The sequence below is a fragment of the Schistocerca serialis genome, chromosome 10 (genome assembly GCF_023864345.2).
Source record: "Schistocerca serialis cubense isolate TAMUIC-IGC-003099 chromosome 10, iqSchSeri2.2, whole genome shotgun sequence".
In the NCBI taxonomy this organism is placed as follows: Eukaryota; Metazoa; Arthropoda; class Insecta; order Orthoptera; family Acrididae; genus Schistocerca; species Schistocerca serialis.
The window spans coordinates 75,212,123-75,228,527 of NC_064647.1; positions in this window are offsets into that span (position 1 = coordinate 75,212,123).

A 16,405-nucleotide genomic window follows, 5' to 3' on the forward strand; every position below is an offset into this window, starting at 1 on the left:
GCGCGTCAACATTGCTTGGCAACATGCCACACGTGCAGCCGTGTGGTCGTCCGTCAGCATTCGTGGCACCCACCTGGATGACACTTTTCGCATTTTCAGGTCGTCATGCAGGATTGTGTGCACAGAACTCACAGAAATGCCAACTATGGAGGCGATCTGTTCAACAGTTATTCGGCGATCCCCCAAAACAGTTATTTCCACTTTCTCGATCATGTCGTCAGACCGGCTTGTGCGAGCCCGAGGTTGTTTCGGTTTGTTGTCACACAAAGTTGTGCCTTCATTAAACCGTCGCACCCACGAACGCACTTTCGACACATCCATAACTCCATCACCACATGTCTCCTTCAACTGTCGATGAATTTTAATTGGTCGCACACCAAGCAAATTCAGAAAACGAATGATTGCACGCTGTTCAAGTAAGGAAAACGTCGCCATTTTCAGTATTTAAAACCTCATTCTCGCCGCTGGCGGTAAAATTCCATCTGCCGTACGGTGCTGCCATCTCTGGGACGTATTGACAATGAACGCGGCCTCATTTTAAAACAATGCGCATGTTTCTATCTCTTACCAGTCCGGAGAAAAAAAATCGGAGGCCTTAGAACTTGAATTCACCTCGTAGTGTCAAGGAGGACTATTACCAGATGTCAGTATGTGTGACGAGCGTAAGAACTTTCGTTCGATCATTCGGCTTCCGCATCATCAACAATCACCCGCGTCGTGTCGGTTACGCATACGCTCAGCTGAGTGATATTGTGGGCAGATAATCATCAAGGTTGTTATTTGGGATAAACATTTATGAATTAGAATGTAAACAGTGCAACCTGCGATGTCCTTTAATCGTCTCAGAAAATAGTTGTTCATATCAGACGTAGAACAGTGTTCTGTTCTGACGATGCGTAGCTCCTCTCACTCGCTTGCATATTTCGATAGATAATTTCACGCAAGCCAGCAGCAGTGTGGAGCAGAACAACCGCCGCTGGATTATCAGGTACGTGGTGTGGACAGGGCGCACGGTCCAGAAGTAAAAGCCAGTTTTAGGGTCCCTCACCCCCATTTGTACCGCCGGGCGTGTTACAAGGACTCGTCCTCACAGATTCACGCTAAAGCGACAAAGGACATGAGAAGGCAATATGCGCATAAACAAATGGCTGTGGTATTGCGTACGCAATGATGCAGTACTTTCCAAAAAAAATTGCTGCCAATAGTTACGAAAAAACTAACTTTACAAGAAACTTGCAGGAAAAATATATTTCTTTTACGTCAAGTGAGCATACGATCAAAAACGCTTACATCCAGGGTGACTGTAATTAAAGCTAAACTTTCAAAACGCACTGTAGAAATAACACCACTCGTCAGAATGACGTCAAATTGCAACGGAATATTATCGGAGAAGGGGGGAAACACATGGCAGCAGAAAAATACGTAAATTGAAACACCTCTCATGCGCACGACCCATTGAAGGTGGTATGAAGCCAGATACACGGCTTTTCTAGCTTTCGCGTCTGCGTCGTTCGCCATGACTGTTTCAATGCAGCATTGCGCTCTTCTTGTAAAGCTGTATTACAAGAATGATTTCAATTAATACAGCGAAGCCGGATACCAGTGTGGGAAAGAATGACAATTTATTTATTTCATTGATCACATGTGCACTTCCACAAAATAAATCCCTACATCCAGTTTGGTGAGATCTGTGAAATGAATGAATGTATGGTCGTCTGCTAACCGCAGATAGTGAATGTGACTATATGATCATCTTTGAGACGATCTTTTGGTCACCTTTGGTGGAACCAAAGAGATGAAATTTACCGGAGCTTTGAGCGCCTGAAACGTGGCTGACCAATGGGTAGCATGGTCTTCCCCCACCTCGACGGAGGTGCGAGATGACCTGAAGAACGGCCATGTTTCAGTACTCTGCCGCTGGATCTTGTGTTGGTAAGACCTGTCTTAGGCGTGCTCTGTAAAGACAAAAGAGTGGAGACCTGGTATGCATGTGAAATACTTAAGAGTAGTTTAGAATAATTATTTCTCTATTTCAGGAACTTTTGTGGGGAGAATTAAATGACAGGCAGGTAATATTAAGGGGATCGTAGTAATCTTCGGAAGTGACCAACGGTCACAATTAAACCACGTGTAGCAATAAGTTGAAATACTTCCGAGTGCTTAAGCTGAATTACTAGCGTGTGTACTATAAGTGGGAAATATTTAAGAAATGGCGTGTGCAGGACTTGAAATTAGAGACGAGTACTTCCACGTGGTAAGTACTGTGTGAGTCTCAATCTGTGTATGAGACAAAGGATAAAGAGAAGTACTCGTCCATGGTATCAGGTAAGGACTCGTGTCTGTGATGAATATGTTCTTAATATTACTTTGCGTGTTATGTTTCCGTGTGACGCTTGATTCAAACTGTAATACTCTGAGAGAGAAGCAAGGTGAGTAGCGAGCCGGTGTGTGTGTTGGACCTTCCATCAAGCTACGGACCCCCTTGAAGATGTCTCCCGCAGTAGGAGACGAAACGTTGGGAATCACCACAGAATTCATCAACCGACCACGGCATAACAGCCCGGATAATTATAATGGACAAGGTGAGTCAGCCGTCTATCCAGCAATGCCACATGGCTTGCACTGCACAGGAAGACGTGCATATATCCTCCAGAGTTCATAGTAGGAAAGAAAAATTACGTAGTGGGGCAGTGTCGTGTGAAACTGGGATAAATACTAATTGAAGTGGGAAAACTGAAAGCCATGTGATTATAACGTTGTGACTATTCTTTGTATTGAATATTGCCAGTGTGATGTATTTCATGAAATTTAAGTATGTGTGGTTGGCACGGGAGAGTAACAAGATAGTTTCAGAGGCAGTGGGTTATGCATGTTCCGTTTTGTACCGCTCGGTCTGGAGGAAATTTTCGTAATGATGGGTGTGAGAGTCGAAGTGTGAGATATAGAAAAAGATCCACCATCCTATCCAGAAAGTGCACTGTAGCATTGAATAATTACGAGACCATATGATAGAGAATCACCAATGTAAAGCCATGCCCATTGGGCGGAATTTATCATGTGTTATTGTTGTAGGTTATAGAATTTGTGTGTTAAGTTATTGGATTTATCGGAATAAATAAGATAGTGAAAAGAAAAAGATTGGTGGCCTTTTCCTTCGAATAGTATGTTGTCACGATACCCAGAATTTATAATGTGTGCGCCATTCATATTCAGTGCGACGGCCACGTGTTGATCAAAGCCGTTAAATAAGAAAGAAAATGTGGTATTGCCAGTGCGTAGTGAACAGTCAGAGTTGTGTAAATTACTAATAGTGAGATGTGCGTTTCCGTACCCTTTGCGTAATATTCAAACAGGAGAATAACTTGTAACTTAATTGTGAGTACTAGAGTTCATGTTACTCGATAAATAAGAATGAGTCCACTCGCTTGGCAGACCACTCATCTTGCAGGCCTGACTGCTTGATGCCACAGCATGAGCAAGGCATGTGGGTGCCTCTCAAGATAAAAAAAAAGGCTCCAGTTTCAGGAAAATTGGATGATTTGTTCAAGAGAAAGAGCTTCACAAACTAAGCATGTGAATAACGCGTTGGTCCACCTCCGGCCCTTATGTGATTAGTTATTCAGCTTCGCATTGATTGACAGAATTGTTGGATGTCCACCTGAGGGATATCGTAGCATATTCTGTCCAACAGGTGCGTTACATCGTGACAATCCGGAGCTGGTTGGAGGACCCTGCCTATAATGTTGCAAACTTTCTCGCCTGGGAGACATCCCACGTCCTTGCTGGCCAAGGTAGTATATGCAAACATGAAGACAAGCAGTAGAAACTCTCACCGTGTGCGGGCGGGCATTATCTTCAGAATGAGATTTTCACTTTGTAGTGGAGTGTCCGCTGATACGAAACTTCCTAGCAGATTAACTTTTGCGGGCAAGTGCTCTAGTAAGTGAGCTACGCAAGCACGACTCACGACCCGTCCTCACAGCTTCACTTCTGCCAGTACCTCGTCTCCTACCTTCATATCAGCGCAAACTCTGCTGCAGAGTGAAAATCTCATTCTGGAAACATCCTCCAGGCTGTGGCAAAGCCACGTGTCCGCAATATCCTTTCTTCCAGGGGTGCTAGTTCTGCAAGGTTCGCAGAAGAGCTTCTGTGAAGTTTGGAAGGTAGGAGACGAGGTACTGGCAGAAGTGAAGCTGTGAGGACGGGTCGTGAATCGTGCTTGGATAACTTAGTCGGTAGAGCACTTGCCCACGAAAGGCAAAGGTCCCGATTTCGAGTCTCGGTCCGGCAGACAGTTTTAATCTGCCAGGAAGTTTCGGGCATTACCTTGCTGAAATGTAAGCCTGTGGTGCCTTTCCACGATGGGCAACGAAATGGGGCGTAGAATGTCTTCAGCGTACCGCTGTGCTGTAAGGGTGCTGCAGGCGGCAACCAATAGGTCGTGCTATGAAATGTAATGAAACCCTGGACCGTTTGTATCCCACCACTGACTGGGGCAGCTATTGACACGTCTTCGGCTTGAATGGAGTAGGATTGCCTTGAGCGATGAGACCCATTTCGAAATGAGCCCTGGGGACCAGAGAAGACGTGTCTGTGGACGCCCCAGACAGCGATGGGGTACCAATCCGTCTGTCGTCCACCACACAGCCTGATAACTATGAGTGATGGTCTGGAGTGTCATTTCGTTTCCTGAAGCACCCTCACAGCACAGCCGTACATCGACGATATTCTACACCCCGTTTCGTTGCCCATCGTGGAAAGGCAACCTGGATTTACATTTCAGCGCGATAATGCCCGCCCGCACACGGGGAGAGTTTCCTACTGCTTGTCTTGTTGCTTGACAAATTCTACCTTCGCCAGCAAAGTCGCCGGATCTCTTCCCAATCGAGAAGGTTTGGAACAATATGGGCAGGGCCCTCGAAACAGCTCGGGTGTTCCACGGTCTGATTCACTTCGACAGAATTTGGTACGATATCTCTCAGAAGGACGTCCAACAACTCTGTCAATCAATAGCAAGCCGAATAACCGCTTGCGCAAAGGTCACAGGTGGACCAACGCGTTATTGACTTGTTCAATCTGTGAAGATCTTTATCTTGAATAAATCATCCAGTTTTGGTGAAAGTGTAATCATTTGTTTGTTGATTTACGTTAAACTTACGGATTTCCGGCCCACGCGGGTAATTCCTTCGTGGTATGGCATTTTTGGGTCTTAGAGCGTGTATTTGATCGTATGGTCTTATCATGTTTCGTTCAATAAATCACTGCCTTATTGTCCTCCATATGCACAGCCCGCAGAAAAGCAGAGACGGTAATATCCTTTAGCTACATAAAAAATGTCCGTTCATCGTCAGTTTCTGGACTTCAACTTAAAGCCACTGTAACGTACCCTCTCTGTTATTGTTTTTGTTTTTTGTTATTGTTTTTTTTGTCATTGTAGTTGTAGAGATATGAAATTATTGTAGCGGTTTGCTTAGTCAGCCGTACTTCGGAATTTTTTGACATTAAATGGAGCCTGAAACTTGCGTAATAAATACAGCGGCATAAACAAAAATTAATTGCGGAGATGCAATCGACAGAATATTAACAGAAAAGCTTTAGAAGAATGCTCACGACTGACTAGACACATTCACAGGGTACGTACATTCGTGTACGAGTGGTTGCGATCTGATGAGAAAGATCTATCTTAAATTTTTTTTATGTAAAATAATTACGTCGTAACACACTCGGAGATTGCGAACGTACAATCAGGGTAGAGGCACATACTTTCTATCATTCCCCGTGGCCTGGGTAAAAGAATTGCAATTATTTGAATTTAAGAATATTTCTTTTTCAATCGGACTCCTATTTTTTTATACGAAAAGGAAGATTGCAGGTTCTGGATGTCTCGGCAAAAACACATCGAAATTAATCTTAGCGGCCACCAAAGGAAAGTAGTGAGCACAATCACGTACCTCTATTGTTGAGCAGCGCCGTCGTAAAGATCGTCGCCTCCGTCTAAAATTCGCCTTCTCGGATTAACAGAATAATTTGTACTCCAGTGGTATGGGATTTAGGCTTGATCTTGACAGAAATTTTTCATCATTTAACACCTTCATTTAACACACACATAGACATGAAACTATACAGTACGTCTTTACGCCAGCACATCAAAACAAAAAGGTAGTTAATACTAGAAGTAATAAAAGAATCTCGAAATTAGTCCTTTGTCTCTCAATGATAAAAAAGTTTTTTAGAGTATTCCTCTGGTATTACAGTCGAGCAAATTCTCTTCTTGTATCTTTGAGATCAAATTACAACATTTTTTAGTTCCTTTTCAGCATTATGAGGGAAAAGAAAATACGTTTCTAAGCCGACGTACTTATTTTTCATATTGTACTTGGGCAGTATTAGCCATAACGGAACGAAGCATAACGAAACACCCGGAAGTATTTTTAACCTCATAGACACCTGCGCAATGTGTCAAAGGGAGCTGCGCTTTCCGAGATTGATTGCTAGGTATAGAATATTTCTTTGCAGGTGCTTGCAATTACGAAAAGTTGGAAGTTGCGACTGTTGAGACAAGTTCCAAGTTTCCACTACGGGTCTCCCTACTGCAGCCATCTCGCTGAGTAGCCTGCTCGCACATTAAACAATGTACTCTGAGTCGGGATGGTGATAACGCAGCAACAGATGTGGTTATGCGTTCTCTGCTTCGGCTGGTGCTGTTCAGCTGCAGCTGTGCAGTGTGATTTACGGCGAGAGTGTGGCACTGCGCCTCCTACATCACAAAGCATTCGACGATGTGACCAGAAGTCTGAAGACACAGGTAGCTCACGCGAGAGGAAATCCACGCAAATCTCCCCTGTATACTCGTTCAAGGCGCTGTTGCGTTCACCAGTTTTAGTATGTAGTCCACACAAGTCTAATCATTGTGCCAGACGAAAGTCAGCCGCTCATCACGTGTCTGTCTGGTGTGTTTTGCGCTGAGTTTTGTGTTCCGAAAAACACCAACTACAATAAGCCTCTTCACGTTGGTGATAAACAACAACAACTTGTAGAGAGTTTTTTAAATTCATTGTGGGCATGGACGTGGAACATAAGAAATTATGATCCATAAAATTCCAGGCGTACAGCCCCATAAATTTGACTTCGTCTTCTAATATTTCGGCTGAATTCCGTTCAGCCATCTTCAGTGAGCCGAGGTGACTGACGTTCCAGCACTTGCTCCGTCCAAAACACTGTGGGCTTCAGGCTTGCAGATTCCATGGTGAAGGAGGTATGTTGACGACACGTTTGTAAAAAAAAAAAATGGCTCTGAGCACTATGGGACTTAACATCTACGGTCATCAGTCCCCTAGAACTTAGAACTACTTAAACCTAACTAACCAAAGGACATCACACAACACCCAGTCATCACGAGGCAGAGAAAATCCCCGACCCCGCCGGGAATCGATCCCGGGAACCAGGGAGCGGGAAGCGAGAACACTACCGCACAACCACGAGCTGCGGACGACACGTTTGTAGTGTGGCCCCTTGGTGAAGACAAGTTAAAAGGATTTTTAGAGCATTGGAACTCCATCCACAGACAAATTCACTTCACGATGGAAATCGAAAAAGATGGATGCCTTCCAATTTTGGATATGCTGGTACGGTGTAGAGATGATGGCACCTTGGGACAAGCGGTTTATCGAAAACAGACCCATACGGATTTATATTTACGCGCAAATAGCTGCCACCATCCTTCACAGATGAGTGTATTCATTGCTGACGAGAGCAGTCTGGAGGACGAGCTTTTGCACCTGAGAAGAGTTTTTGAAGCCAACGGGTGCTCACAACAGCAGATACATAAGGCGCTACAAATAAAACCAACTGTGGATATAAGAAAATCAGCAGAAGATAAGGACAGTTTTAAATCGATGGCTTTTCTGCCATACGTGGGAAGCCTATCGTCACAAATAGGACGGATCTTCAGTAAGCGTGAAGTGAAAGTGATTTATCGCCCTCCAGCAAAGACAGCAGCACTCCTGGGTTCCGTTAAAGATGATTTGGTGCTTCAGAAGCCTGGATTTTACAAGAGCCCCTGCCCTAAGTGCGGCCGTTCATACGTCGGACAGACGACACGTACTATCCTGGAGAGATGCACAGAGCACCGCAGGTACACTCGGCTCCTACAGCCTAATAAATCTGCGGTGGCCGAGCACTGTATTGACACTGGCCACTCTATGGTGTGCTATAATGTCGAAATTTTAGCCTCGACTTCATCCTTTTCGGACTCAGTAGTGAAGGAAGCAATTGAAATCCGGTTGCCGACGAATTTAATTAATAGTGGCTTCATCTTGGAAAAATCATGGAATCCGGCAATTTCTGTTATAAAATCACAAAGAAGTCGCGACGGTGCAGCTCGCAGGGATACATCGATATCACCATGTGGATCGACTGCGCAACCATAGATATATTTCCATGCATATGCCATACGCCTCTGCCGCCGATTAACGTCTCTGGTGCCTTGTGCATCTGTGGCCGCATGCGCAGTGGTGCGGTCCACGGCTTTAAAAGGACGAACAAAGTGCTGGAGCGTCAGTCACCTCGGCTCACTCTGAAGATTGCTGGACAGCATTCAGCCGAAATATTAGAAGTAGAAGTCAAATTTATGCGAATGCACGCCCGAAATTTTATGGATCAGTATTTGGGCAGTGAGAATATGAAGATGAACGATAGTAAATTACTTTGACGTTTGGTGTTCACTGATGAGTCTGAGTTGTATTTAAGTAAAAAAATGAACCACCACAGCATATGAATCTGGGGAACACGGTAGCCTCATGCTATAGTTGAGCACGAGAGAGACTTTCCAAAGCTTCAAACATTTATCGCAGTCTCTCAGGTAACAACTTACGGCCCGTTCTTTTTTGTGGGAAAGACAGTTACGGGAAACAGGTGCTGTATAAAGGGTTTTAGGGTATAGGTGCAGATTTCTGATCACTGGTAGTTTAACATGTACCCATTTCAGCGTGTTAGTTGCTTTTCTCTGCGTCTAACACTTACAATAAAAGCATGACGTAATTTATTATCTGATTGTTTCTGCGCGGTCGTAACTCCACTCTGAAGTGGCCTACGCCTGTTAGTTTAGACAATCCGTTTTGCTTCGAAGCATACACACTTCAGTATGTGACCTTCTAAAACTAAACTCCTCCCGAACAGGCCATGAAGGCCCAACGGTACTGACCGGCCGCCGTCTTATCCTCTGCCCACAGGCGTCACCGGATGCACATATGGAGGGGCATGTGGTCAGCCCACTGCTCTCCCGGTCGTATGTCAGTTTACGAACCGGAGCCACTACTTCTCAGCCAAGTAGCTCCTCAGTCTGCCTCACAAGGGCTGAGTGCGACGCGATTGCCAACAGCGCTCGGCAGACTGGATGATGTGACCTGCTACCTAGCCGAAAATAAATATTAACGCCTTACCTGTGCCACGCATACTTGGAGCTACTAACCAACCTAAAAGATGCTACTCGCAATAGCTATAAGTATTAGTGTGCAAATCAAGTAAATATTGATGTAATGTTGTTCAGCTGAACAGCAAATGAAAAACTTACTAAGTGAGGGAGCCATCAGTTTGTGACCGAGCGAGGTGGCGCAGTGGTTAGACACTGGACTCGCATTCGGAGGACGACGGTTCAATCCCGCGTCCGGCCATCCTGATTTTGGTTTTCCGTGATTTCCCTAAATCGCTCCAGGCAAATGCCGGGATGGTTCCTTTGAAAGGGCACGACCGACTTCCTTCCCCAGTTTGTGACGCTGACTGGACGGTATTTCAAGCCTGCGTTCCCTGATTTCAGGTGCAAAGTACAAATGAAGGCTAAATTCGTCCTACTTCTGATGTGCAGCTGCTCGAAGCTCAGGAAGACCCGTCAGGATTTTTCTCATCATCATGGGCTTTTTCCATTGCATGAGAAATGTTGTCCACCCCAACAAAGTGTTCACCATCCACTGCTACACCATGGGTGACACTGGATCTCATTTCGAATCCAGCAACGTCTCTTCTGAATAGTCCTCAAACTGAATCACGTACTACTCTGCGAAACTGAACAGTTGCATAAATGGCTTTATCAATTTGTAACCATTATTTATGCCTATCTTCTGGTAAACCTTCCGGGATGTAAGGTCGTGGTCCATGAAACTCTTCAGCTCCTAACGTTTCGTCCAGAGCTGCGCTGGACATCTTCAGAGGGGTGTTTCTCCTCCGTTGAGTCTTGCCGGAGAAACACCCCTCTGAAGATGTCCAGCGCAGCTCTGGACGAAACGTTAGGAGCTGAAGAGTTTCATGGACCACGATCTTACATCCCGGAAGGTTTACCAGAAGATATGTCATCCGGTCGTGAAAGCTTTCATATCATTATTTATGCATTTAGCACAATGAATAGGGTACTATAACAGGTGCGAGCCGCGAATCGAGCCGGTACCCTTATATCGCGCTGGCTTATCTGCGAGAGTGTATTATTTTACTGGCAACCGCTGCGGTTGGTCGGCAGTGACTTAAAAAGAGTGCGCGGCGGTTCGCAAACAGCAGGTAGTCGGTGGCAAGAACCGGGCTGTGAGTGGCATGGTGGTTAACCTACCAGCACTGCCCTGTGTGACAACGTGGCGTAGCGTGGCGTGGCGTGGCGTCTTCCTGGTAGCGGAACTGCTCTTTGGCTGCAGGCGGGAAGCAGACGCGGTTGCTGCCAAGGGCTGTCGGTGTTTGTCTGCCCCCGCCGTGTCCAGTCATGGGAAGGGGCCCAGTTGCTCGAAGTGATATTAAACTGTGAGCCACATTCACTGCTCCTCGTCTGGCTGCCCAGTGGGTTCGTTCACTATGCTGTTGCGGCTTTAACGCCGTTGTGTCCAGCATTTATACCCGTATCGGTGAGGTGTCTCGTCCGAGCTCGTTGTGTGGTTCTAACTGTCACGTGGTTGCTGTGAACGTGGCGTTAAGAATATAGAAAGGAAACTGACTGTGTATTTTGGGGACCTAGAAACGACGGAGAGGCTTCGTCCCGACGTAACCCTCAGCGGTTCACGACCCCACAACAGGCCACAGCAGTCCACCCACCCCACCGCCGCCCCACACCGAACCCAGGGCTATTGTGCGGTTCGTTCCCCAGTGGAGACCCCGCCCCCTCCCCACTGGGAACGTCTCATACCGGACGAGTGTAACTCCAGATATTTGCGTGGTAGAGTAATCATGGCGTACAAGTATGTGGGGACTGTGTTTGCGCAGAAATTGCCGACACAGTGTGACTGAGGTGGAATAAGGGGAAAAATATAAAAAACTCTAAAATGTTGAACACCATAGGTGACACCATTTTAGAGTTTTTTATATTTTGCCTACTACGTGGAGATGCACCTTGGAAGACACGGCTGAAACAAGGGAAGTAGCCACGATGTTTTAATTTTATCAGCAATTTTATTGTGCCTGGTGCATGTACCATTTTAGCGAGTTTTAACAGGTTCTTTTACTTTTTATTATTCTGATGATGGAAGCTTGACTTCCGAAACGCGTCAATCTTAGTGTTTTACACTATAAACAAGTGGTTGAGCCGATATATTTTTTAACATAGAGGAATAATATGGTGTATTGGATTCCTGAATGAACTTCACCTGCTTTCAGAAAAAAAGTGTTGCCTTACTTCTTCAACGTCCATCGCTGATGTAAATTGCTAAATAAGAAAAAAGTCTATATGTTGTCTAATTCTGCAGATCCCCTAGTCACATTAAGAGTGGCATGCGTGGTATCACACACTCCAGGCAATACCGTTGCTAGCACGCTACAACAGTGCACTTCCGCACTAGCAATTTTTGGATTAGCGAGCCTACTAAAGCACTGGACCGAATTGCAGGGCTGCAGGAGAGAAGCGGCGCTGAGGGGGAAAGTGTGTCAGTGAGGCGTCATTAAGGCGGGCCCGAGGCGAGGAGTATTTTCGCCGGCAGCCGCACTTCTTCTTTAAGCGCCGGCGAGTTTAAAAGGGAAAAACAACGGCGCCCCGAGGATGGGAGGAGCCACTTTAATTATCATGACGACGTCACGGGAGCCGGGGGGGAGCGGCCGCCGCGACTCAACAGGTGCTCGCGGATTGTCTAACTTAATTAACGCCGCGTAATGGATGGCGCGTCTCGCGAGTGGCGGGGTAAAAAGAGGAAAAATAAGAGAGGAAAGGAGAGGAGCGGAGAGAGGCAGCATAAAGACGACTTCTTCTCCTTTTTTCCCTCCCCGCCTGGCCTCTGAAGCCTCGCGTTGATGCTGCGGCGCTCCACAGGTGCTAATTTCTGGCGACCGCCGAGTCTCCCGAGGCAACCAGGCCTCTGGTGAACTCTTCCTTCGCTCCTTACAAGCCGTGTCCCGGAAACTTTCCGCGGAAACTACAACTGCCCGCCACTAAGTACACCGCTGGCCACACCAGGAAGCGCAGCAAATAAAGAAATTTTGCTGATAAAATGAAGAATAATAACTGTTTTGGATAATAGCTACAGGGTTTCTAGTCGGCTGGCAGTTTGAAATACTGCGACGTTTCGGCGACAGTAATACTACAGTACTCGCCATCAAAATTGCTACATCAAGAAGAAATGCAGATGATAAACGGGTATTCATTGGACAAATATATTATACTAGAACTGACATGTGATTATATTTTCACGCAATTTGGGTGCATAGATCCTGAGAAATCAGTACCCAGAACAACCACCTCTGGCCTTGATACGCCTGGGCATTGAGTCAAACATAGCTTGGATGGCGTGTACAGGTACAGCTGCCCATGCAGCTTCAACACGATACCACAGTTCATCAAGACTAGTGACTGGCGTATTGTGACGAGCCAGTTGCTCGGCCACCATTGACCAGACGCTTTCAGTTGGTGAGAGACCTGGAGAATGTGCTGGCCAGGGCAGCAGACGAACATTTTCTATACCCGGAAAGGCCCGTACAGGACCTGAAACATGCGCCCGTGCATTATCCTGCTGAAAAGTACGGTTTCGCAGGGATCGAATGAAGGGTAGAACCACGGGTCGTAACCCATCTGAAATGTAACGTCCACTGTTCAAAGTGCCGTTAGAGCGAACAAGAGGTGACCGAGACGTGTAACCAATGTCACTTTAATATTTCTAAAATTTAAAAACCTCTCTCACACCGGCCTGATTTAGCTTCACTGATCAGGATGGTAAAAACATGCGTATATTAAGGGAATTTTCATTGACAAAGCAGGCTTATCACATTCACACAGTTCAATACTGTTCTATCCTGATTAAATTAAGCTTAACTTAAATTCCATAAGGCAGTGAAGCAATTTCAAAGTCTCGGTGCGACGAAAATTGTCAGTCGATCTACTGGAAACACTTGTAATAATTATTAACTTTCGGTGATCACATGGGGAAGACCGGAGATATGCTGGTAAGACCGTGTTAGCCCATTTATTTGAAGTAACTGGATATCTTGAGCGTACAAAACGGCAGGTTCGTCCAGTGTAAATCAGACGTCCCCCACTGATCCCGTGCAACACAGTGTAGTAAGCAGACAAAAATCTCATCAAGATGGCGACTAGCTCAACAATACATACATATACATCCTTCTTTCACGATTAATCGGCAAGAAGTCCCTATTCTTTTCATAAGAGAAAACATAGATAGCAGAGAAGCTATTCCATGTAGTAAATGGACGCTCCAAGGAATAATTGGGCTTGAAACTACTTTGCACTGATAATCGGTAAGATAAGAAGAGATATTTCGAGATATGTACTGAGTTATATAATTTATTAAATTTCTAAAAATATCGCGGAGAGACCGCTGCAAGAGACATTACATCGCCCCTCGCAGCGAGTAAAGTTGATATGTATCCACTTTGCGAGCTAACTATTGGCTTAGCTAACTCGTTAGAATTTTGTGTAACATACGTTCCTATAAATTTTAAGAAATTAGTAAGAATTTTTTGATTACAAGAATTGAAAGAGATTTGGTATCTTCGTTACCTAGATACCTAGTTGCTGCTTTCACGTGTACTGGGGCATACCCGCATCCCACGTACACAACCAGGGAAGATGGACTTATATAGCTGTTAATCAGGTCTACCTATTCAGGAACTGGCCTTCACAGGGAAACCCCGGAAAACCTGAAGGCTTAGACCCCAACTAGATATCACAGATGATAGGAAAGACAGAATAATTTAGAAATTTGAAGGATATTCTAGAATTCATAGGACAGATAAAATCTGCCTCATAGCCAAAAAAAAAAAAAAAAAAATATTTACACATGCAAATTTTTTTACAATCTTCTGAAAATTTTTCTTCATCGATGTCCTGCTGAACTGCGGTGAAACTGATCGAACAGGAACATGGGACACGGCACGGAGGACAGGCGTCGCATTGGCGTACCGGACAGGAGACGTAACGGATTTGAGAGACCAGAAGAAACCTCAGGAACACGTACTCAGGATTGTGGCATGAAACAATCGAAATTCGTCTAAAGATTGGTGAACTATTAAAGATTCCTGGAAGAGAAGGGTAAGTCGAATTTCTCCAGATTCATTTTTGAACTCAAATATGGACCTGATCCATCCAATCTTCCATCTGAAGAATGGGAAAATCCATTCGTCTTATACTTTCCACACCTAGGTGTCTTAATCGATACTGTAGTTGCACAATATCACAACTCCAGATCGGAAAACAATTTTGAAAATATGGATAATTTCATCCATCTTCTTGAGTAAGCCGAAAGGTTCTAATCCTGGTTTTAATTGTTTATTTATTTAATTTGTTTTTTCGTTGGCTTTTCCAGGTGGAAGTAGATCTGAATCTTTCCTAATTTGCTTTCAAGTACGAATGTGGATAGCATGTCAGAATGTTAAAAACTTTATTATTTGATACAATTTCCAAAAAAAATTATATATTACTCATACATGATTAAAATGAAATTTTGCTGAAAGAGAAAGTTTAATTAAGTCTTGCTGCAAGATCTCTCCAGTTGAAATTAATTTTTCTCTTTTATACTCCAATTGCCACATTTTCTCATGAACATATATGAATGCAATATAACAATAAACAAATCCAACTGGAAAATGACACATTATTACAAATTCAATGAAGAACTTTCTTATTAACTCTAATTTTATAAACACACACTAAGCTGGTTAATTAAATTCTCTTGAATAGAATTTAGCTCACGCCAAAAAAAACCAGCGAGTCTTTATATCTGTGGACAGTAGCAATCGATTCTAATTTCCTAACGCGGTTCATTTGTTCTCCTGTGAACTGTCAGTTTACAAATACTAACTTCACACGCAAGCGCCGTATTCGATCATATAGTTTGAGTAAACTTATTCTCACTGGAGATTAACATTCCCTGAATGTATATTATTTCACACGCACTAGCTTCTTTGGTGATCATCGTGTAGACAGATAATCCGTAAGTCTTCACAGCAGCAATCGCTACAGTTCCACTTACTTTTCTAAATATTCCTATACTATCACAGAAGCAATAGCTTACTGTTCATTGAACTATCACAGATGCATGCAGTCATTTAACCTATCACAGTAGCTGAAGCATACTGTCCTTCGCACTTCACATTTTTTTTAAACACCCAAATACTTCATACTGACTTTTCATTTAATTTGAAAAACTTTCCTTAAAAGTACCTCTTTAGGTCTACATGGGCAAATAATCCTTTTATTCTTCCAGAATCCGGATATGCTAATAAATACGCACCAGGATTCGGTACATCAACTATTATATATGGACCTGTATAAATTAGATTCCATTTTCTAATGGTCTTCTTCAACCTTGATGACTTGATGTGTCTTCTTAAAAGAATTTTTTGTCCGATATTGAAAGTCTGAATCCGTTTGATGTTTCTGTCATGGATTTCCTTTCGCTGTCTTGCTTTCTCCGTAATATTAATGAGAGCATTGCGAATTTCTTCTTCCCATGACATTTTGGTGTCCTCGAGTTTAGGCAAGTTATCTACCCAAAAGTTTCTTTCGTTATCTCTGAACATCAGTTCATTCGGGGTAAAGTTTGTAGAACTATGAGGTAAATTATTATAAATCTGCTCAAACTCGGTCAAATAGTTTATCCAGGTAGTTTGTTTATCATGACAGTACGTTCTCAGAATCTGTTTAGTTCTCGAAAAACCCGTTCAATTAAATTCCCTTGTGGATGATAGCAAGATGTAAATATCTGTTTTATTCCTAGTTGGGATACTAATTTTCTCCATAAATATCCAGTAAATATCTTCGCATTGTCAGAGATTATAGATTTTGGAATCCCTGCATGAGGAATGTAGTCATTTACAAACTTTACTGCGGCAGCTCTTGCAGTTGCTGATTTTATAGGATATAGTTTAACATATTTTGTAAACATACCACAGAATCCAATAATGTACTTAACACCACCTCTGGCTCTAGGAA